The sequence below is a fragment of the Canis lupus genome, chromosome X (genome assembly GCF_048164855.1).
Source record: "Canis lupus baileyi chromosome X, mCanLup2.hap1, whole genome shotgun sequence".
Classification (NCBI taxonomy): domain Eukaryota; kingdom Metazoa; phylum Chordata; class Mammalia; order Carnivora; family Canidae; genus Canis; species Canis lupus.
Genome location: NC_132876.1, coordinates 21,042,926 through 21,066,051, shown reverse-complemented (window position 1 = coordinate 21,066,051; position 23,126 = coordinate 21,042,926). Strand labels below are relative to the sequence as shown.

Here is a 23,126-nt window from a genome sequence, read left to right as displayed (position 1 = left end):
ATTGCCTACATTATAAAAGAAGAAAGGTCTTAAATCAATAACCAAACTTCCAACTTGAGACAGTAGAAAAAGAACAAACTAGATCCAAATAATTCAAAAAAGAATAACATAATAAACATTAGAACAGACATAAATGCACAGAAAAAAAGAAAATCAACAAAACCAAAGTTGGCTTTTTTGAAAATATTGATGAAATCAATAAAACTTTAGTTTAATTGACCAAGAAAAAGAGAGAGAAGACTCAGATTACTAATACCAGAAATAAAAGAAGGGACATTACTAAACAACCTAGAGAAATACAAATGATTATAGGGAATATAATGAACGACTACATGGCAGTTACATGATTTAGATGAAATAGATAAGTTTCTAGAAAGACACAAACTACTGAAACTGACTCAAGATGAAATAGAAAAGCTGAATAGACGTATAACAAGTAAAGAAGATTGAATTGGTAATCAAAAATTATCATAAAGAGAACTCCAGGCCCAGATGGCTTAATTAGTGAATTATACCAAATATTTAAAAGAGAATTAACACCAATACTTCACAAAGTCTTCCAAACCTATAGAATAGCAAAGAGCACTTCCTAAGGAATTCTATGAGGCCAGTATTAATCTGATACCCAAACCAAAGACATCACAAGAAAATTATAGATCAATATCCTTTATGAATATAGATGCAAAAATCCTTAATGAAATACTAGCAAACAGAATACAGCAACATATAAATGGATTATGCACTATGACCATATGGGATTTAACCCAGGAAAGCAAAGTCATTTCAATATGCAGAAACCAATCTATCTATTAGATCATATTAACTGAACAATGGATAAAAACTCCATGATCACATCAATGGATGTAGGAAAATGCTCTGTCAAAATTCAGCATATATTCATGATTTAAAAAAAAATCAACAAACTAGGGAAGTTTTCAACCTAAAAAGGGCATCCACAAAAAAGGCATATCTATCATCATACTTAAAGATTTAAAGAGTAAAAGCTTTCCCTAGGGGATCAGGAACAAGACAAAAACAATGTCCGATCTTGCCACTTCTGTTCAGCATTATGTTGGAGATTCTAGTCAGTTCAACTAGGCAAGAAAAAGAGGAGAAAAGGCATACAGATTGGAAAGGAAGAAGTAAAACTATATCTTTTGCAGATGATATAATCTTATATATGTGATTTTTAAATCAAACTTTAGAAAAACATATCCCAAGACATCTCTAGGTTTCCAGAGACCTCAAATAATCTTCATTTCATGATCCCATGAGGTCTCACCTTCACATTTCTAAGATGGCCTTAGTAGCTTCTTCTCTTGTGATCAAAATGCAGTGATGGAGTAACCAGAGGGAGAATTCAAATCATGGCCGAACTTGTAATATAAAGTTCAGAGTTGAGGAAGTGGTGCTGAAATTAGGTGTTGATTAAATTCTATCGGGGAAGATAGGATACAAGGTCAGAAACTGGGCAAATCAGGAATTAGTTGGCAAGCAGAGACAGGCAGGATGGGGCATGTAGTTCAGAATACAGCTAAAAAGTGTCATCATCAGAGGTCTATCTTTACATGAAGCCCATGGTGTGGTATAGGGAAAGGCCAGATGACTTACAGTTGAAAGCCTAAGCATTTGACTATGTGACCTTCTACCTGTAGATCCAGCCTTTCATGAAAGTGTACCTACCCAATGTTCTTCCAGTGTCTCCTCTGGGTCTAGGAGAGTTGCTTCCTTCTTATCTAATTCTTCATGAACTCCCGTCCTGACAAAAGTAGATAGGGAAATTTATTTATTTATTTATTTATTTATTTATTTATTTATTTATTTATTTATATCCCCATCCATTTTTCCCTATATAGATAGTGAACATGTGCCATTTATCATTTATCATTTTTAAAATATATATAATATATATATATATCTATATTTCAAGCTGTATGGTGCTCTCCCTGATGCCTAGAAAGGCTCTCGGACTTAAGAGACAAAAGGCGTGCAGGCAAAAAGTATGACCTGAGGATTTCTGCTCTCCTGTGTAGTACCCCCTCTACTTAAAGATTAATGTTTCTAAGGAGACCATATAAAACCATATCAATAAAGTTGAATACAGGGATAAACAGTATAGTCCCTGGCTTTGAAGGACCTCACTACTGCATAGTAGAGGCAACTGATAATATAGCCAAGGACTAGGACAAGGAAATTATTCAAACCATGAGTGTCTACTCTTGACTCGCAAGCTTTGTTAGGCCAGCCAATCTAAATCACATCCAGGTTCTAAGCAGTATCTAATTTAAAGCCATTTCTAAGTTTCAAGCAAACTTTTGGCTCTCAACTACTTTGGAAAGTGAGAGGAGAAATGAATTCCTCTCTCCTAAACTTGATCCACAAATCTCAGTTTGTTCCTCAGCAAAAATGAGAGAATAGCTTTACCTCAACAATTACTTCACAGGGTTGTCAAGAAGATTCAATGACATTATTTATGTAAAGCCCTCCCTGCCACCTTTCCCAGCATCAAGCCACTTGACTATTCTTGTACTCCATGCAATGGGACTGTCATTGTAAACAGCGTAAAAGGACATTCCCTAAACATTGAAGAATGTTCAACAAATCTCATCTTCAAAATCCCATGGTTAAGAGGGAAGATAATACTCATTTGATACATAGTACTTTCTTTCTAGTGTGCTACTTAAATTATTTTTAACTTAGAAATCCCACCAATAATCTAAGCCAAAGGCTATATACCCAGTGGAATGAGTATCTTTTAATCTAAACTCCAAAGACCAAGTTTGTTTGAAGTTCCTATTCTCATTGTAAGATTCTTCCTATTTTGGCCTTTAAAAAATGATAAATGGCACATACTCACTGAAAGGCTACCTAGAGCAGGGCTTTGAGGGTGGTATGCTCCCAGTGCAGGAAGAAAAGGAGTGACTTGTCTGTAGAGGATTTAAATAAATAATAATGACTAAAACTTGGTATGCCTTTTATTATCACCATGACCTAAAAATCCTAAACAAAATTAGTGATAAATATTCCTCTGCTCTGTGGCAGATCACTTTTACCACCTCGCTCTTGATTCGCCGCTGCACTTACTATATTTCAGGAATTGTACAAGTGTCACCTCATTAATCTTCACAACAACACTGGGAGGCAATTATCTTTGTTTTACAAAGGAGAAACACTGAAGCTCAGAGAGGGTAATTCATGCAAGGTCAGAAAGATAGTGAATGGTGGAGGCTTGCTTCACTGTGAGTAAGAATCTTATATTTTAAAAAAGTTGAATAATTGACACCAGAATTTGAGGAAATGTTTATGTAAGTCCATAGTCCATACTTTTAACTACTACAAATTACTAACACTGTAGAAGAAGAGTCTTTGACTGAGACTTTGAATAGCTTTCTCTGACATAGGGACTAGAATTGTCTGGAAAGAATTATCTGCCAAGAATGTAATGGAAAGAGCAATGGACTTGGAGACAACCAGATCAAGATTGGATCTCTGTGTGATCCTGGGCAATTTATATAACCTCAGTGAGCCTCACTTTCCAAACTGGAAACTTGTACCTGCTTCACAGTGAGGATTAAATTACTTGGCATATAGGAAAGTGCCTGGTACATAACAGCCATTCAACAAATGCTAGTTTCCTTCCTTAACTTTCGGCCAAAGAAAACTATCTAGGGTTATAGCCAAAGTGGAAATTTATAATTGGTCCTGCTCTGTAAACAAAGGCCCCATTTCTTTTACCTTCAACTTAATTTCTATTGCTTAATTTTTATTTCTAAACCAATCACCTGCAAGGAGGTTTGGATTACATTGATTGATTAAAACAGACAAGGCCTATTCCTAAAGCTGGGGACAAGATCACCAAGCTGAGTTGCTTGGGTTAGTGATTGGGGGGTGGATCATGGACATCTGAATGGAATCCAGGGTCTGTTATAAAACAGGAAAAGGAAGAATGTGTACTATGTAGCCATCCAACTATGTCCACTATATTGATGTTTAATAGACTTAAGTATTTCTCTCTTGCTCAGTATGGACTCTTCAAAGGCACCTGCCAGAAGCATCAGTACTTACTTTTCCAAGGGAAATCTGGATATAGGATCAGAAGACAAAGAATTGCTATATTAATTTCAAAGCAGCAGGCCATCTGGAAAAAACAGTAAGCCTATTCTTATTCTGGGAACATCAGAATAGGCACCTAGGCTGAAATGAAAATTTCAAGGAGTCCTGGTTCAATATAAAGAAGAATTTACTAAGAAATAGAGCTGAATATAATTGAAATAGCCTGTTTCACAAGTTAGTGAGCTCTCTGTTATCAGAAGTATCTAAGGATCTACTACCTCTAGATGTGGATACTGTAGAGGAGAATTCTCTACCAGGTAGGAGGTTAGAAAAAATGACTAAAAGGTCACTTCCAATTAACATTTTTGTGTTATAATTCTATAATATAATAGAACTGTGATTCAGCTCAAAATAAATGACAAACACCTCTCAACAAACTGATGAAGGCATATCGTGAGAGACAAAACCTGTCAATGAGACAGATTAGATTCAAATTTGATGGACAACCAATCAATGAGATAGACACACCTGTGCAATGGAGAAAGCCAGTGAAGATACTATTGATGAATAGCAATGTCCAGTCTAATGAACTTGACAGTTTATCTTTTGGGAAGGGGAGTTTATTTTTTTAAAGATTTTATTTATTTATTCATGACAGACACACACACACACAGAGAGAGAGAGAGAGAGAGAGGCAGAGACACAGGCAGAGGGAGAAGCAGACTCCATGCAGGGAGCCCGACATGGGACTTGATCCCGGGTCACCAGGATCACACCCAGGGCCAAAGGCGGCACTAAACCTCTCGGCCACCGGGGCTGCCCAGGGAAGGGGAATTTAGAGGATGCTTCCTTACCTCTTCCTGTCTGTCCTGGGATTTGCTTTTAAATAGAAGACAAATGAATATGCCAATCACAAAACTCTCCTGAAGCTTGAGGCACTATGTACTACGATTTTCCTTTCTTAGACACACTCCGTGTATATCTTAGTAATTAATCTATAGGGTTGAACTTAGATTCTTAAGTAAATTGGTTTGAGGGATCCCTGGGTGGCGCAGTGGTTTAGCGCCTGTCTTTGGCCCAGGGCGCGATCTTGGAGACCCGGGATCGAATCCCACGTCGGGCTCCCGGTGCATGGGGCCTGCTTCTCCCTCTGCCTGTGTCTCTGCCTCTCTCTCTCTCTGTGTGTGTGACTATCATAAAATAATTAAAATTTTAAAAAAGTAAATTGGTTTGAGTTGGTGTCTTCATTACTAAAGTAGAGGTGGTTTATTTTCTATCATATTTCTCTCTAATCCTGTTGCACATATGACTTTAAATAGTGACCTTAGGTCTTACCATTCTGCTCATTTGAAACACAAGTCTCAGATTAAAGCTAAACTGCACTCACCCTGAGATGAAATTTGGTCTGGAAACATTGGCAGAATGATTTGGAGTACCTGTAGGGTTCTACTTGTATAGAAGACCAAAGAAAAAACTAATCTTAAGGCTTTAAATCTATCATTATACTATGTGTTCTACCTATGCACATCCATTTCTCTCTCTTTTTTTTAATTTATTTTTTATTGGTGTTCAATTTACTAACATACAGAATAACCCCCAGTGCCCGTCACCCATTCACTCCCACCCCCCGCCCTCCTCCCCTTCTACCACCCCTAGTTCGTTTCCCAGAGTTAGCAGTCTTTGCGTTCTGTCTCCCTTTCTGATATTTCCCACACATTTCTTCTCCCTTCCCTTATATATTCCCTTTCACTATTATTTATATTCCCCAAATGAATGAGAACATATAATGTTTGTCCTTCTCCGATTGACTTACTTCACTCATCATAATACCCTCCAGTTCCATCCACGTTGAAGCAAATGGTGGGTATTTGTCATTTCTAATAGCTGAGTAATATTCCGTTGTATACATAAACCACATCTTCTTTATCCACTCATCTTTCGATGGACACCGAGGCTCCTTCCACAGCTTGGCTATTGTGGACATTGCTGCTATAAACATCGGGGTGCAGGTGTCCCTGCGTTTCATTGCATCTGCATCTTTGGGGTAAATCCCTACCATTTCTCTCTCTTTTCTTGCCTTAAGCATTTTAAAAATTATTTCTATTTACTCTGTAACTGGTTTGTTTGTTACAAATTCTTGTATTTTTCTTTTAATAGTAATGCTAGAGTAATGGTACTCAAAGTGTGGTCTAGGGATCACTGACAGTTCTCGACTCTTTCAGGGGTCCACAAGGTCAAGACTCTTTTTATAATAATAGTAAAAAGTCAGTTTTCTTTTTCACTGTGTTGACATTAACACTGATGGTGCAGAAGCAATGGTGGGTAAAACTGCTGCGGCCTAGGCACACATCAAAGCAGTAGCACCAAACTGTACCAGCTAGTTAATTGTATTCTTTACCGCCATGTACTAGAAGGGGGGAGAAGTCAGTTTCACTTAAGAATGTCCTTTGAAGCAGCTAATTTCATTAAGTATCTACTCTTGAATGCACATCTTAATATTCTGTGACAAAATGGGAAACACACATAAAGTACTTCTGATGCATATTAAGGTATGATGGTGGAATGAAAGAAAGGCATTGTGCATTTGTTTACATTGCAAGTCAAACTAGCCTTGTTTTTCATAAAATGTATTTTTCAATAGAAATAACAAGAGAAGGGTGCCTGGCTGGCTCAGTCAGTAAAGCATGTGACTCTTGATCTAGGGGTCGTGAATTGGAACCCCATGCTGGGCGTGGAGCCCACATAAAAAAAAAAAAGAAAGGGGGCAGCCCAGGTGGCGCCGCCTTCAGCCCCAGGGTGTGATCCTGGAGAGCCTGCTTCTCCCTCTCTCCCTCTGCCTGTGTCTCTGCCTCTCTCTCTCTCTGTCACTCTCTGTCTCTCATGAATAAATAAATAAAATCTTAAAAAGAAAGAAAGAAAGAATGAGAGAAAAACTATGATTTATTCAGACTTGAGTATTTTGCAGATACTTCTTCAGAAATTAACAAATAGAGCTTATCCTTTCAAAGGAAACATTTGACAGCATTTATTGTCATTAATCAAATTCAAGGTTTCAAGCAAAAATTGGAATTTGTAAAACTAGATATCCACCACAGTGAGCATGAGAGCTGCCCAATACTTAAAGGCTTGTAATGAAATTGGTGGTGCTATAAACTAATCTAGACTCTTTGATATTGTATACTAAAATGTGTCATCTGGAAGATCTGTATAGCCCCAGGAACCAATATTTTTTCAAGTGATCAAACTAATGCAGGATGTTTATGAAATCATGCATGGGTAAAAAAAAATTCATTAAAATGTCAAGATAGGGCACTGGGTGACTCAGTTAAGTGTCAGCCTTCCATTCAGGTCATGACCCCAGGGTCCTGGGATTGAGCCCCACATCAGGCTTCCTGCTCAGTGGGGAGCCTGCTTCTCCCTCTCCCTCCATCACTCCTCTGCTTTCATTCTCTTGCTCTCTCTCTCTCTGTCAAATAAATAAATAAAATCTTTTTTAAGTGCAAGATAAACCAAGAGATGTCAATGCGACAGAATATGCAATGCTCAATGATATGGTTTCAGATTCCACATTGTCACTAAACTTTAAAAATACCATTTGTTGAATTTTGGTGTAGTATCTGAGGAGACTATCCATGGTTTTCTGAAGAGCTTATTAAAATACTCCTCTTCCCAACTACATCTCTGCATGAGGTCAGATCTTTTTCATATTCTCCAACAAAGTCAATATTTGGTGATCCTGGGAGAGTGGCACACTGGAAGAGGCATACTCCCTTCCCACATACCCTGCCCTATGCACCTCTTCCATATGGCTGTTTCTGAGTTATATCCTATTATAATGAACCAATAATCTAAGTAGGTTTTTGGACATCAGGAAGATGGTAAGACAGGAAGCTCCTGACTTTCCCTCCTCCCAATGATGCAGCAAATATTCAAATATACATGGATCAGTTCCCTCTCAGAGAAATCTGGAAACTAGTTGAATGACTCCTACACCTCAGGCAACTGAGAAAATATCCACATTGAGACATGTAGAAAAAGCTGAGACACACTATTGCTATAAAATCCACCCTAGGCACAGCACCTTACAAAAGAAGAGTGAGCCCTCAACTGCAAGTTTCTCTATGAAAAACAAAGATTTTAAACCACATATCTAGCACAACTATTAAGGTTGCCACCTGAAGGACTGGCTCCCAAATCACCTGGTTCAGAGAGTCAATGGTGCTTGGCATTCACAAATCAGACATTAAACAAAGATACAATTTTTAAATAGGCACACAAGCACTACCCACAACTATCTCCTAAACCCATTATAAGGGAGAAACACCAATCTCCATTTCTCTCTGGAAAGAGTTTGACTTGTACACATTTCTAGGTGTGGACCGTGGGTCTAGCTTCTTTTTTTTTTTTTTTTTCGTGGGTCTAGCTTCTAATCAGCCTGTATCTAGGTATTAATTGGGATCTTCTAAGGATCCCCAAAGAGCCTGTAGGGACTTTCCCTGCCTTCTACTTCTGGCTTGCTCCAACAAGAAAACTTCAGGTTCTCCCTATAAAGAGCTTGTCCCTGTAAAGAGCTTGTCCATACATCTAGTGCCCCAGCATTTACAGTTGCTATGCAGGGACAGGCTTCCAAATTATCTAGCTCTGAGAGCCAATGGCACTTGAAATTTGTGAGTTACCCAGGACCACATTAAATAAAGATGCAGTAAAAGAAAGAAAGAAAAGAAAAGAAAGAAAGAAAGAAAAGAAAAGAAAAGAAAGAAAGAAAGAAAGAAAGAAAGAAAGAAAGAAAGAAAGAAAGAAAGAAAGAGGGATCCCTGGGTGGCGCAGCGGTTTGGCGCCTGCCTTTGGCCCAGGGCGCGATCCTGGAGACCCGGGATCGAATCCCACGTCGGGCTCCCGGTGCATGGAGCCTGCTTCTCCCTCTGCCTGTGTCTCTGCGCCTCTCTCTCTCTCTCTGTGTGACTATCATAAATAAATAAAAATTAAAAAAAAAAAAGAAAGAAAGATGCAATATTTTTTACAGATCCATTTATTTGAGAGAAGAGAGAGAGAGAACATGAGCAGGTGGGAGGACATAGGGAGAGGGAGAGAGAATCTCCAAGCAGACTCCCTGCTGAGCTCAATCCCAGGACCCTGAGATCATGACCTGAGCTAAAATCAAGAGTAGGACACTCAACCGACTGAGCTACCCAAGCACTCCCAAAGATGCAGTTTCTAACTGTGCACGTGAGCAATGGCCCCTGGCCTCATTGTAGAGGGAACAGGTAAAAACACCAATCTCTAGTTTCTTCCTGGAAGGAGTCTGACTACATACATTCTCAGCTGCAACCAAGGGTCCAACTTCTAATCATCCTGCATCTGAGTGCTGACTGGGATCCTTCTAGGAGCCTGAAAGTGATGGAAGGCACTTCTCCTGCCTTCTTCCTCTGGCTGACTCCAACAAGAAAACCAAGCCTTCAGCTTCTCCCTTGTCCATTCATAGAGCACTCTAACTTTTATGGCTGCCACCTGAGGGGTGGGCCCCCAAATCACCCAGCTCTGAGCGTTGATGGGGCTTGGCACTTGTGAGTCCTCTTGGACCACATTAAACGAAGAGATTATTTTATACAGAAGTGTGTGCACTTGCCATGGCTATCTTCTAGGGCTTAGCACAGAGGGAACGGGCAGAAGGGTAACTCCAACTTCTCCCTGGAAGAGGTCTGACTGCATACTTTCATAGCTATTGCTTCATGGTCAAGCGTCTCATTAGCCTGCGCCTGGGAGTATAAGAGGCACATAATTAATAGTCGTCTGAGAGCCTGAATGAATGTGTGGGAATTCCCTGAATCTTCTGCCCCTACTTTGCCCCAGTGATAAAACCAAGTCCAGATCTTCCCCAAAAGGAGTTTGTCCACACCTCTGCAAAACTCCTCAACAAAATACTAACAAACCTACTTCAACAGCACATTAAAATGATCACACACCATGATCAAATGGGATTTATTCCTGAGGTGCAAGAATAGTTCAGCATATGAAAATCAATGTGATACACCACGTTGACAGTATGAGAGACAAAGCCACATGATCCTCTCAAAAGATGCTTCAGAAAAACATTTGACAAAATTCAACATCCTTTCATGATAAAACTCAGCAAGTTAGATATAAAAGGAATGAACATTTAAAAAAAAGGAATGAACATCAACATAATAAAAGTCACATATGATATGCCCATGGCCAACATCATACTCAATGGTGAGCAGCTGAAGTTTTTCCTCTAAGATCAGGAACAAGACAAGAACACCCCCTCTCACTACTTTTAGTCAACATAATACTGGAAGTCCCAGTTAAAGCAATTAGGCAAGAAAAAGGAAGAAAAAGCATCCAAATCAGAAAAGAAGTAAAATTGCGTGTGTTTGCAGATGACATGATTGTATATATAGATATGCATAAAGACCCTATCAAAAAATTCTGAGAACAATAAACAAATTCAGCATAGTTGAAGAATACAAAATAAATGCACAAAATTCAGTTGAGTTTCCATACACTAACAATGAACTACATGAAATAGAAATTTAAAAAACAATCCCATTTACAGTAGCATCAGAATAAAATGCTTTGGGATAAACTTAACCAAGGAAATGAACGATGTGTACCTTGAAAAACATAAGACATGGATGAAAGAAATAAAAGAAAACACAAATAAATGAAAATATATCTCTTGTTCATGGATTAGAAGAATTAAGATTATTCAATGTCCATACTATTCCAAGAAATCTGCGGATTTGATGCAATCTTTATCAAAAGTTCAATGGAATTTTTCATAGAAACAGAATAAACAATCCTAAAATTCATATGGAACTACAAAAAACACCCTAAATAGTCAAAGGAACCTTGAGAAAGAAAAACAGAGCTGGAAGCATTATGCTTCCGTTTTCAAGCTATACTACAAAGCTATAGTAATCAGTATAGTTGTGGTACTGGCATAAAAATACACGCACAGACCAAGGCATGGAAGAGAGCCCAAAAATAAACCCACTCATATGTGGTCAACTGATCTTTGACAAGGGTACCATGAATGCACAATAGGGAATGGATAATCTCTTCAATAAGTGGTATTGGGAAAACTGAATATTCAGTTCAATGAAATTGGTTTCTTATCTTACACCATACTCAAAAATAAACTCAAAATGGATTAAAGGCTTAAATGTAAGACATAAAACTGTAAAACTCGTAGAAGAAAACAGGAAAAAAGCTTCTTGACATGCTCTTGGCTGTGAGTTTTTTTAATGTGATACCAAATGCACAATCAATACAAGCAAAAATAAAAGGGAACACATCAAACTGAAAAACTTCTGCACAGCAAAACAAACAATCAGGAAAATGAAAGGACAACATGCAGAATGGGAGAAAAAATTGCAAAGCATGTATCTGATAAGGGGTTAATATCCACAATGTATAAGGAAGCAAACAAACCAACCAAAAACCAGATTGTGGTTACAAGGATGGCAAATAATGACATGAAAACATGTCCAACATGATTAACCATAAAATACATGGAAATTAAATCAACAAAGAGATGGGGTGCCTGGGTGGCTCAGTTGGTTAAGCGTCTGCCTTCAACTCAAGTCATGGTCTCGGGGTCCTGGGATCGAGCCCCATTTAGGGTTCCCTGCTCAGCAGGGAGGCTGCCTCTCCCTCTCCCCCTATGTGCTCACTCTCTCTCAAGTAAATAAAATCTTTAAGAATAATAACAAAGAGGTACTACTATACTCCTATTAGAATGGCTCAATGAAAATTACTAATACCAAATACTGGCAAGGATGCTGAGCCAGTGAAATTCTCATATGTTGTTGGTGAGCATGTTTTAATACATATGGTCTAGCCACTCTGGGAAACAAACTGGCAGTTTCTTAAAGTTAAACACACACCAATGTGTGTCTTAGTGGTCCCTATGTTCACAAACAACCCTGTACCTGAATGTTTATAGCAGCTTTATTCATAATAGTCAAAAATTGGAAATACTTCAAACATCCTTAAGTGGGTGAATGGAGGGACAGACAAACTGTGGCAAGTACAACTACGCCACGAAATACTCTGCCAAAAAAGGACCAAGCAATTGACACATACTACTTGAACAAATTGCAAAGTTGTTATGTTGAGTGGAAGGCAATCTTGAAAGGTTATACACATTATGATTCCATTTATATGACATTCTGGACTCTGGAAAAGATAAAACTACAGGGATAGAAAACAGATTAGTAGTTTGTAGCTGTTAGGGGTGAGGGGATGATGTAATTATAAGGAGCTAAACAAAAGGCAGTTTGAGGGGATGGTGAAATTGTTCCATATCCTGAATGTAGTGATAGCTATGAGAATTACCTCTGCTAAAACTCACAGAACTGTATGCCAAAAAGGTCAGTTTTGCTGTTGATAATTCAAAAATAAAATTAATTCGATTCAAAAAACAAAAAGGAAAAAAGAAAGCCTACTCCTAGAATCAAATCAGTTTTGCTCAGGAAATTAATGCGGACCCAGCATGGTCTGAAATATATGCCTCAGTCTTAAAATTAGTCAAAAAAAAATGGAAGGCAAATAAAAGATGGACCGATCTAAGCTCGGGGACAAGAAAAATGTTTTTTATTTTTATTTTATTTATTTATTTATTTTTTTTAAGAAAAATGTTTTTTAAAAGAGGCTGAGGGTGCCTGGCTGGCTCAGTCAGAACAGCATGTGACTCTTGATCTCAGGGTTCCGAGTTCAAGCCCCATGTTCGATGTATATATTATCAAAAATTATTAAATTATTTTATAAATTATAAAATTATGTTTAAAATTATTTTTAAATAAATCATTAAAAATAAAAACTTTTAAAAGTCTGAGGTCTTAGGAGATAGGCTATATATACATATATATATGTATAATATATATGTATATATGTAGGAAATTGAAATGAGGCTTTTAAAAAGGGAAAAGGATATATGTACCCAGGTCTAACAACTGAGACCACTGCTGAGGAGAGACAAATCTTTGTTTATCAAAGTCATGGTGGCTACCTTCCATCATCTTTACCCAGCAAAGATGATTTCTAAAGCACTGAGTTAGCTTAAAGAAAATCCCGGAGGGAAAAAAAAAAAAAGGAAAAAGAAAAACCCGGAGAACAATACCCACAAGGTTGGTAGGCAAACACGTTAGTTGAGCCTCAGACATTCCTCAAAAATATTTCCTGGGCCAGGAAGCCTCATTGTTACATTAAAAAAATAAGATTCCCTTTTATCCTAGCCTATATACATGTTAAAATAACACATCCATGACAGTGGACTTTCCTGTGTGCTCGTACACATCCTTCAGTGGAATAGCTCTTCCACGGTTATGGGGTCTCAAAGGGCCCTGTGACTTCTGCTATTCCTTTGAGTATAAGATAATATTCTCAATAGGGATGCCTGGGTGCTCAAGGGCTGAGTGTCTGCCTTCAGCTCAGGGCATGATCCCAGTCCTGGAATGGAGTCCTACATTGGGCTCCCCACAAGGAGCCTGCTTCTCCTTCTGTCTAGAATATCTAGATATCTTTAATATCTAAAGAATTACTCAGTAAGTTTCAGGATGACAGGTTTTAGAGACAATAAGATGTAATTGTCTGTACCCAAAGAAATATGCTAGCCAAATTTATGGGATTATGGCTCAAAGGAGAGGCATAGCAAAGATGAACCATATGAAAGGACATGCAGCCATGGCAGCAATACAGTCTGGTTTTGATGGGAAAATATCTCGAGTGGGACCATGCATTTTAAGGAGGCAAAAGTGGACAAGATTTCTCTGCATGGTGGATGCTTTAGGAAGAATCACAATTTATGTTCCATATAACTCACTATGGAAGACCCCCGCAAGACAGAACCTAGAAGAACATGATTTTTTAAGATGTCAAAGCCAAAAGGCAAAGAGCAAGTAAAAGGGAAGAAAGCACTCAGATCCAGCACACAGAGAAGGAGAAAAGGAGGAAAAACGTGAGGAGAAAATTCAACCATTAGAAACTTAACCAAGCCTTTTGGGAAAAGACTGGGAGGGTGATGCTTGAAAAACATAGCAATTCAAAGCCTGGAACCTTCCAAGTCTTAGGTAAAAATAGTACCGTCATTAACATCATGATGGGAAAGTCTTTAATTTGTAGTTTCATTTATCCCCTCCTGACCTCTGTGCTACTATTGTCATATACTTCACTTCTACACTGTCATTCATCTCATTCTTATTATTCCTTTAAAACCACTAAATATCTTTTAAAGAGTTTAAATACTAAGAAAAAAATCTTGTCCATTTATCCATTGAGTTACTTTTTGGGTGCTCTTCATGTCTTTGTGTAGACTCATATTTCCATCAGGTATCATTTTCCCTTCTGCCTGAAGGAAATTTTTTAACATTTCGCACAGTGTCAGTTCTGGGTTGATTTTGATGGATGGATTTTTTTCCTCTCATTATGGGTTGTATTTTCCTGCTTCTTTGCACACCTGGTAATATTTGATTGGATGCCAGACATTGTGAGTTTTACCTTTTTGGGAGCTGTATATTTTTGTGTTCCTATAAATATTCTTGAACTTTGTTCTGGGACACAGTTACTTGGAAACAGTTTCATCCTTTTGGGTTTTCCTTTTTGATTTGCTGGGCAGGTCCAGAGCAGTGTTTAGTCTAGAGCTAATTCTTCCCCCACTATTGAGGCAAGACCCTTCTGAGTACTCTACTCACAATGCCTTGTGAATTATGCAGTTTTCCAATCTCACTGATTGGGAGCAGGCACTATCCTGGCCCTGTATGAGAGGCAAGCACCATTATTTCCAATCCTTTTGGGTGGTTCTTTCCTTGGCCTTGTTATTTTCCCTTTTTTATTATTATTTTTTAAAATTTTTATTTATTTATTCATGAGAGACACAGAGAGAGAAAGAGGCAGAGACATAGGCAGAGAGAGAAGCAGGCTCCATGCCGGAAGCCTGATGTGGAACTCAATCCTGGGTCTCCAGGATCACACTCTGGGCCGAAGGCAGACGCTCCACCACTGAGCCACCCAGGTGTCCCCCTTTTTTTATTTTTTAAATATTTTATTTATTTATTCATGAGAGAGAGAGAGAGAGGCAGAGATACAGGCAGAGAGAGAAGCAGACTCCCTGTGAGGAGCCTAATGTGAGACTCGATCCCAGGATCCCAACCTGAGCCAAAGGCAGATGCTCAACTACTGGAGCCTCCCAGGTGTCCAGGCCTTGATATTTTCTGCATATGCATGTACTGTTAGGTATTCTCCTGAATACATGAGGGAGAGCCTCTGAAGATCTCCATAGTTTGTGTTTATGTTCATGCTCTCTCTCATTTCTCTTTTTTTTTCTCTCTCTCTCCAGCCTTCTCCTTGCCAGTACTCTGCCCTGCCACCTTGGTCTCCCAGAACTCTAAGCTCCATTCCCACAATTCAGGGAGTCTGCCAAGCTCTGGCTGAGTTCTACATCCTGGCAACCACCTGGAATCTCTCCCAAGGCAGTGAGTTGGGGCTATCGCATGGCTAACCTTACTTGTTTCCCATATCTCAGGGATCCTGTCCTTTGTTGCCTGAAATTAGGTGTCATGAAAAGTATTGTTTCATATGTTTTGTATGGTCTCTTAGTTATTTCAAGCAGGAGGGTAAATTTGAACCCTTTTATTCCCTCTTGGCCAGAAGCTGAATTCCCAATGGAGTTCAAGTTCATAAGTCATGGAACTCTAATTTCTTTGGACTTCAACTCACAAAAAGCAAGAGAATTTGATGTCTAATTCTAATTGTTCTGGAGTTTCATTTCCTTGTGCTTTAGCAAGCAGGTTTATTTTTTAGACTTGAATTTTCCTAGAAACTTCAAAATGGAAGAAGATTTGTATTCCAGCTCAGATCATCTCTACGCTGGCAATTTTTTGTTTTTCAAAATATTTCATTTATTTATTTATTTATTTATTTATTTATTTATTTATTTATTTGAGAGAGCATAAGTTGGGGGAGACGCAGAGGAAGACAGAGAAGCAGACTCCCCATTGAGCAGGGAACCCAACACGGGGCTCAACCTCAAGACCCTGAGATCATGACCTGAGCTGAAGGCAGATGCTTAGCCCACTGAGCCACCCAGGTGCTCCTGTACTTTTTATTTTGATGTTTAATCTCATTGCAGAAACTCCAGTGAACTATATTCCTTAAACTGGCTAAACATAAATTTTGAGGGGAAAAAAGATTTTTTTTAATGTCTTAGGGCTTTAAGCCTTGAGTTCATTCAAAAAATTCATTATTTATTACGTTTCTACTATAGGCCATATATTAAGCATAGAGTAGTGAAGAAACAGACAAAAATCCCTGCCCTCAAGTAACTTCAATTGTGAGAGGAGGAGACAGAGAATGTTAATAAAACAATGAATTAAATATAAAGTGAGTACAGCAATTCGGCAGTGTGGCAGGATACAAAATCAATGCCCAGAAATCAGTGGCATTTCTGTACACTAACAATGAAACTGAAGAAAGAGAAATTAAGGAGTCAATCCCATTTACAATTGCACCCAAAAGCATAAGATACCTAGGAATAAACCTAACCAAAGTAGTAAAGAATCTACACCCTAAAAACTACACAACACTTCTGAAAGAAATTGAGGAAGACACAAAGAGTTGGAAAAATATTCCATGCTCGTGGATTGGAAGAATTAATATTGTGAAAATGTCAATGTTACCCAGGGCAATTTACACATTTAATGCAATCCCTATTAAAATACCATGGACTTTCTTCAGAGAGTTGGAACAAATTATCTTAAGATTTGTGTGGAATCAGGGATCCCTGGGTGGCGCAGCGGTTTGGCGCCTGCCTTTGGCCCAGGGCGCGATCCTGGAGACCCGGGATCGAATCCCACATCGGGCTCCCGGTGCGTGGAGCCTGCTTCTCCCTCTGCCTGTGTCTCTGCCTCTCTCTCTCTCTCTGTAACTATCATAAATAAATAAAAATTAAAAAAAAATTAAAAAAAAAAAAGATTTGTGTGGAATCAGAAAAGACCATGAATAGCCAAGGGAATATTGAAAAAGAAAACCATAGCTGGGGGCATCACAATGCCAGATTTCAGGTTGTACTACAAAGCTGTGCTCATCAAGACAGTGTGGTACTGGCACAAAAACAGACACATAGATCCATGGAACAGAATAGAGAATCCAGAAGTGGACCCTCAACTTTATGGTCAATTAATATTCGACAAAGCAGGAAAGACTATCCACTGGAAAAAAGACAGTCTCTTCAATAAATGGTGCTGGGAAAATTGGACATCCACATGCAGAAGAATGAAACTAGACCACTCTCTTGCACCAAACACAAAGATAAACTCAAAATGGATGAAAGATCTAAATGTGAGACAAGATTCCATCAAAATCCTAGAGGAGAACACAGGCAACACCCTTTTTGAACTCGGCCACAGTAACTTCTTGCAAGATACATCCACGAAGGCAAAAGAAACAAAAACAAAAATGAACTATTGGGACTTCATCAAGATAAGAAGCTTTTGCACAGCAAAGGATACAGTCACAAAACTAAAAGGCAACCTACAGAATGGGAGAAGATATTTGCAAATGACGTATCAGATAAAGGGCTGGTTTCCAAGATCTATAAAGAACTTATTAAACTCAACAGCAAAGAAACAAACAATCCAATCATGAAATGGGCAAAAGACATGAAGAGAAATCTCACAGAGGAAGACATAGACATGGCCAACAAGCACATGAGAAAATGCTCTGCATCACTTGCCATCAGGGAAATACAAATCAAAACAACAATGGGAAACCTACCTCACACCAGTGAGAATGGGGAAAATTAACAAGACAGGAAACAACAAATGTTGGAGAGGATGTGGAGAAAAGGGAACCCTCTTACACTGTTGGTGGGAATGTGAAATTGTGCAGCCACTCTGGAAAACTGTGTGGAGGTTCCTCAAAGAGTTAAAAATAGACCTGCCCTACGACCCAGCAATTTCACTGCTGGGGATTTACCCCAAAGATACAGATGCAGTGAAATGCCGGAACACCTGCACCCCAATGTTTATAACAGCAATGTCCACAATAGCCAAACTGTGGAAGGAGCCTCAGTGTCCATCGAAAGATGAATGGATAAAGAAGATGTGGTTTATGTATACAATGGAATATTACTCAGCCATTAGAAACGACAAATACCCACCATTTGCTTTGACGTGGATGGAACTGGAGGGTATTATGCTGAGTGAAATAAGTCAATCGGAGAAGGACAAACATTATATGGTCTCATTCATTTGAGGAATATAAAAATTAATGAAGGGGAATAAAGGGAAAGGAGAGAAAATGAGTGAAAATATCAGTGAGGGTGACAAAACATGAGAGACACCTAACTCTGGGAAATGAACAAAGGGTTGTGGAAGGGGAGGTGGGCGGGGGGTTGGGGTGACTGGGTGATGGGCGCTGAGGGGCGCATTTGGGATGAGCACTGGGTGTTATGATATATGTTGGCAAATTGAACTCCAATCAGTGATGATAGATAGATGATAGATAGATAGATAGATAGATAGATAGATAGATAGATAGAGAGTCTGACTGTATGATGTGCTAAGCAGAAATAAGGAATGCCCGGGGTAGGGGTGGAGGGATGGGGTTGCATCTTGGATAGGGCAGTCAGGCAAGACCTCACTGAGTAGGTGACACCTGAGCAAAGCTCTGAAGATGAGAAAGCAAACCATGAAGATATCTGGGGTAAGAGTGGCCCAGGCAGAGGGAACAATAAGTGCAAAGGCGCTGAGGTAAGGCCTAGGGAGTCTGAAGAACAGTTGTAGGAGAGGCATGAACAAGGGGAGGAGTGTAAGAGATGAGGGCAAGGAGGTAGCAGAGAACCAGTTTATGAAGGCCTTGAAGTGGAGAGATGGCTTTGTCTTTTACTCTGAGGGTAATGGAGGGTTTGAGCAGAGCAGTGACATGACATCGCCTAAGTTATATGAAAATTATTTTCAGGCCACCTGGATGGCTCAGTCAGTAGAGAATGTGACTCTTGATTGTGGGGTCATGAGTTCAAGCCCCAAACTGGGTACACAGCCTACTTTAAAAAAAGTGAGAGGGGGTGCCTGGGTGGCACAGTTAGTTAAGCAGCCAACTTTTGGTTTGGGCTCCGATGGTGATCTCAGGGTCTTGGGATTGAGTCCTGCATCAGGCTCTGCACTCAGTGTGGAGTTTGCTTGGATTCTCTCTCCCTCTCTCTCTGCCCCTTCCTCTTGGTGTGCATGCACACGCACGCTCTCTCTCACTAAAATTAATATATAAATCTTTAAAAAAAAGAAAAGAAAAAAAAAAAAAAAAGAAAAGAAAATCACTTTGGCTACTATGTGGAAAATAAACTTTGGAGGCAAGATGAAGGGCAAGAGAGAAAGCCAACGAGCAGCTAATAAGCTGCAATAATGCAGGAAAGAAATAATGGCACCTTTCACTAGAGTAGTAGCAGTAGAAGTAGTAAGCAGTGATTGGATTATGGATATCTTTTGAAGGTAGAGCCAATCGGGTTGCTGATGAACTTTTTTTTTAAGACTGTAAGATAAAGACGGGAATCAAAGGTGACATCAAAGTATAAAAGGAAGGCCTGAGCAAATGAAAGAATGGAACTGCTATTATTAAGGTAGATAGAGAAGACTAAGAAAAGCAGCCTTTAGGAGATTAGGTCAGGAGTTCTGGACATGGTAAGTCTGAGCTGTCACTCAGACATCCAAGTGGAGATACCTGGCAAGTGGCTGAATATGAGTGTGGAGTTATAGAGAGGTTCAGGCTGGAGATATAAATGTAAGAGTTATCAGCACTTACAAAAGAGTGTGGCACTTACAAAAGAGAAGTGGTCCTAAGATTGAGCCCTATGAATCTCCAATGCTTAGGTGTCAGGAAAATAAGGTGAGAATAGCAAAGGTGTTTGGAAACGAAGAACCAGAGAGGTAGAGTGTGGTGTGCTGTAAGCCAAGTGAAGAGAGCAGTCAAGGAAGAGAAAGTAGTACATTTTGTCAATGTTGCTCATAGGACAAATAAGAATTGATAATCAGTGACTGGATTTGGCAATGAGGAAGTCATGATGGCTTTAATAAGTGCAATTCTGGGATCCCTGGGTGGCGCAGCGGTTTGGCGCCTGCCTTTGCCCCAGGGCGTGATCCTGGAGACCCGGGATCGAATCCCACATCGGGCTCCCGGTGCATGGAGCCTGCTTCTCCCTCTGCCTGTGTCTCTGCCTCTCTCTCTCTCTGTATCTGTCATAAATAAATAAAATATTAAAAAAAATAAGTGCAATTCTGATGGAGGAATAAGGGAAAAAGACTAATTAGAATGGGCTCATGAGAATACAGGAGCAGGGGAACTGGAGAGAGGGAATATGGATAACTCTTCCAAGGAGCTTTGCTGTAAGCAGGAGAGAGAGACGGGCAGTACACGGAGGAAGTGAAGAGAGAGTTTTGCTCTGTCATGTCTTCAGGATATGAGAATGTTTCAGTATGGAAAAGTTCCAGTAAAGACAGAAAAATTAATGATGTAGGAGCATGAAGGATTGTTGGAGTAATGTCCTTAAGAAGGGAAGAGGTCACTGGCTCTAGCATGCAGGGAGAGAGCCTCTGCTAGAAGCAGGGACAATGCACCCATAGTAACAGGAAACAAGGCTCGGTATAATGAGCACAGATATCAGTAGGTGGGTACATATAATGACATGAGCCTATGACAAACCTCTGACGAGTGCTTCTATTTTCTCAGTGAAATTGCAAGCAAGACCATCAGCTGAGAGTGAGGATGGGAAAGGAGATGTTGGAGTTTGAGGAGAGAGGAAACAGTATGAAACAGTTGTCTAGAAGAGTGGGAGAACGAATGGACTAGGGAAATGTATTGTAACTGGCAGCAGCAGTAAGAACCCACTTGAGGTTCACTGTCATGAATATAAAGTAAGATAATTCCCCAGGGTTCTACATTTTTCTCCAGCCATGTTGATCCAGGTTTCAGGCTACCTATAATTAACGTATGATTCTTAACTGTTTCCGGAAGCAAAACAATGGACATCGTCCACCATTAATCCTAGTAGGATACCCCCAGTGGGAAGTATATTGGGAAAATAGCTCCAGGAAGGAATCTCAAACAGGCACGGATCTCCTTTCCCAAAGGCAAAAGCGGTATTCCCGGTAGGCCATCTGTTTAATAGTTAAGAGAACAAAAAGCTACGGAAAGTTGGAGGGACACTTAATCTCCCACCATTCATGTGGAGAGATTTCTTAAACACTCCTGACTTCTTTCCTCACCCGCCCCCTCCCCCGCCTTGCTTTTTTCTCCCCATTGCAGAAAAGAATTAATTGGTGAGCTTGTATCAATAACCTGGGCATCTTAGCCTTGGCCTTCTCTTTTCTTCTCTCTTGGAATCCACCTGCCTGCACAGCCTGGTGCTTTCTGGTCTGTTTGCTCTACTTTCCCATAGGCTTAGTGGGGTGGGCATTGCCCCTGTGGAGTAGACCTGAAATGTCACAGGGGATAGTTTCTTTTTTTTTTATTTTATTTTTTTAAATTTATTTATGATAGTCCCACACAGAGAGAGAGAGAGGCAGAGACACAGGCAGAGGGAGAAGCAGGCTCCATGCACCGGGAGCCCGATGTGGGATTCGATCCCGGGTCTCCAGGATCACGCCCTGGGCCAAAGGCAGGCGCCAAACCGCTGCGCCACCCAGGGATCCCAATTTCTTTTTTTTAAAGATTTTATTTATTCATGAGAGACACCGAGAGGGAGGCAGAGACACAGGGAGAAGCAGGCCCCATGCAGGGAGCCCGACATGGGATTCGATCCCGGATCTCCAGGGTCAGGCCCTGGGCTGAAGGCGGCGCTAAACAGCTGGACTACCTGGGCTGCCTGATAGTTTCAATTAAGCATGGGTAAGATCCTCAAAATTCAGCTGTGTTCTCCCATCAGCTGTATGAGTAGTTAAGCTGATTAATTTCATTTCCATTTGCCTGAGCCCTGGTTCTACCTCTACATTGGTTCTAACCTCAAATAGGAGTATGGGGGTATTTATTAGTTCCCTCAAACCCCAATACAAGTGTTTGCATTGTTCAAAATAAAACTGATTATTTAAGAGGATGGGAAATAGAACCATATACTGGGAAAGTATATAACTCTATGATAAAATAGGAAATTACAGATCTGCCTGAAACACAGTGAGTGCTCATTAAACATATATTGAATGGATTTTGGACAGAGGGAGGGATAGTAGTCCAACCAGCCCAAGATTGACTACAAGCCTCATTTTGGCTAGAACAAAAACTTTGGTGTTTTTTTATCTCATTGCTAAAATTTTTATTGCAAATATAAAATATAAAGCATTTCCCCACAACTCCCCTTTATACAATAGGATGGTATCTAATAGAAAATTAGGTATACCTTCACAAAGGGCCCTAATAATAAGAGTGAAGCTAATGCTAATACTGATCCTGGTAAGATCTAACATTTCTTGAATGCTCACTTTATGCCAAGCACTGTTTTCAATGATTCATATGCATTATCTCATTTAATTAGCACAACAACTACACAAGGCAAGTACTATTATTATCTCTGCTTCAAACTAAATTAACTTGGCTAAGGTGAGACAGGTATAGTGAGATGGAAGAACAGGAATTCAAAATCAGGAAGTCTGATTCCAGAGCTACCTTCTTAACCATTAAATTATACTGCCCCAATAGTCCATAATTGAGCAGGCAATGTATGCTTCCTAGCAAGAGCATCAAAGCACATACCACAGGGAATTACTGAAATCCACAGAAATGAGCCCTAGTTTTTGATGGCATTCATAATCTACTCTATGCAATGAGAATGGACATTCCATGGATAATGAGACTATGTGAGCCTATTTGCTGACACTCCATATTTCCTAGTTGAATAGGTCCAGAAATAGAGATTCTTAAGTGGATTTAAGGGAGAATCTGACCTCTCACCTTTAGTCAAAAAAGTGAGTCCTAATCTCCCATATTGATAAAACATCAGTGGTTGAGGGGGCAAATCCTAATCTTACAGTTTGAATCAGCAGAAAGTAGGGGTATACTATACTGTATCTGGT

At 39.6% G+C, this 23,126-nt stretch overlaps 1 pseudogene; it reads right to left on the bottom strand.

Annotated features, from left to right (window-relative positions):
- LOC140628637 (elongation factor 1-alpha 1 pseudogene) overlaps positions 1-23,126 on the bottom strand; it is a 278,649-nt pseudogene that overhangs the window by 218,885 nt on the left and 36,638 nt on the right.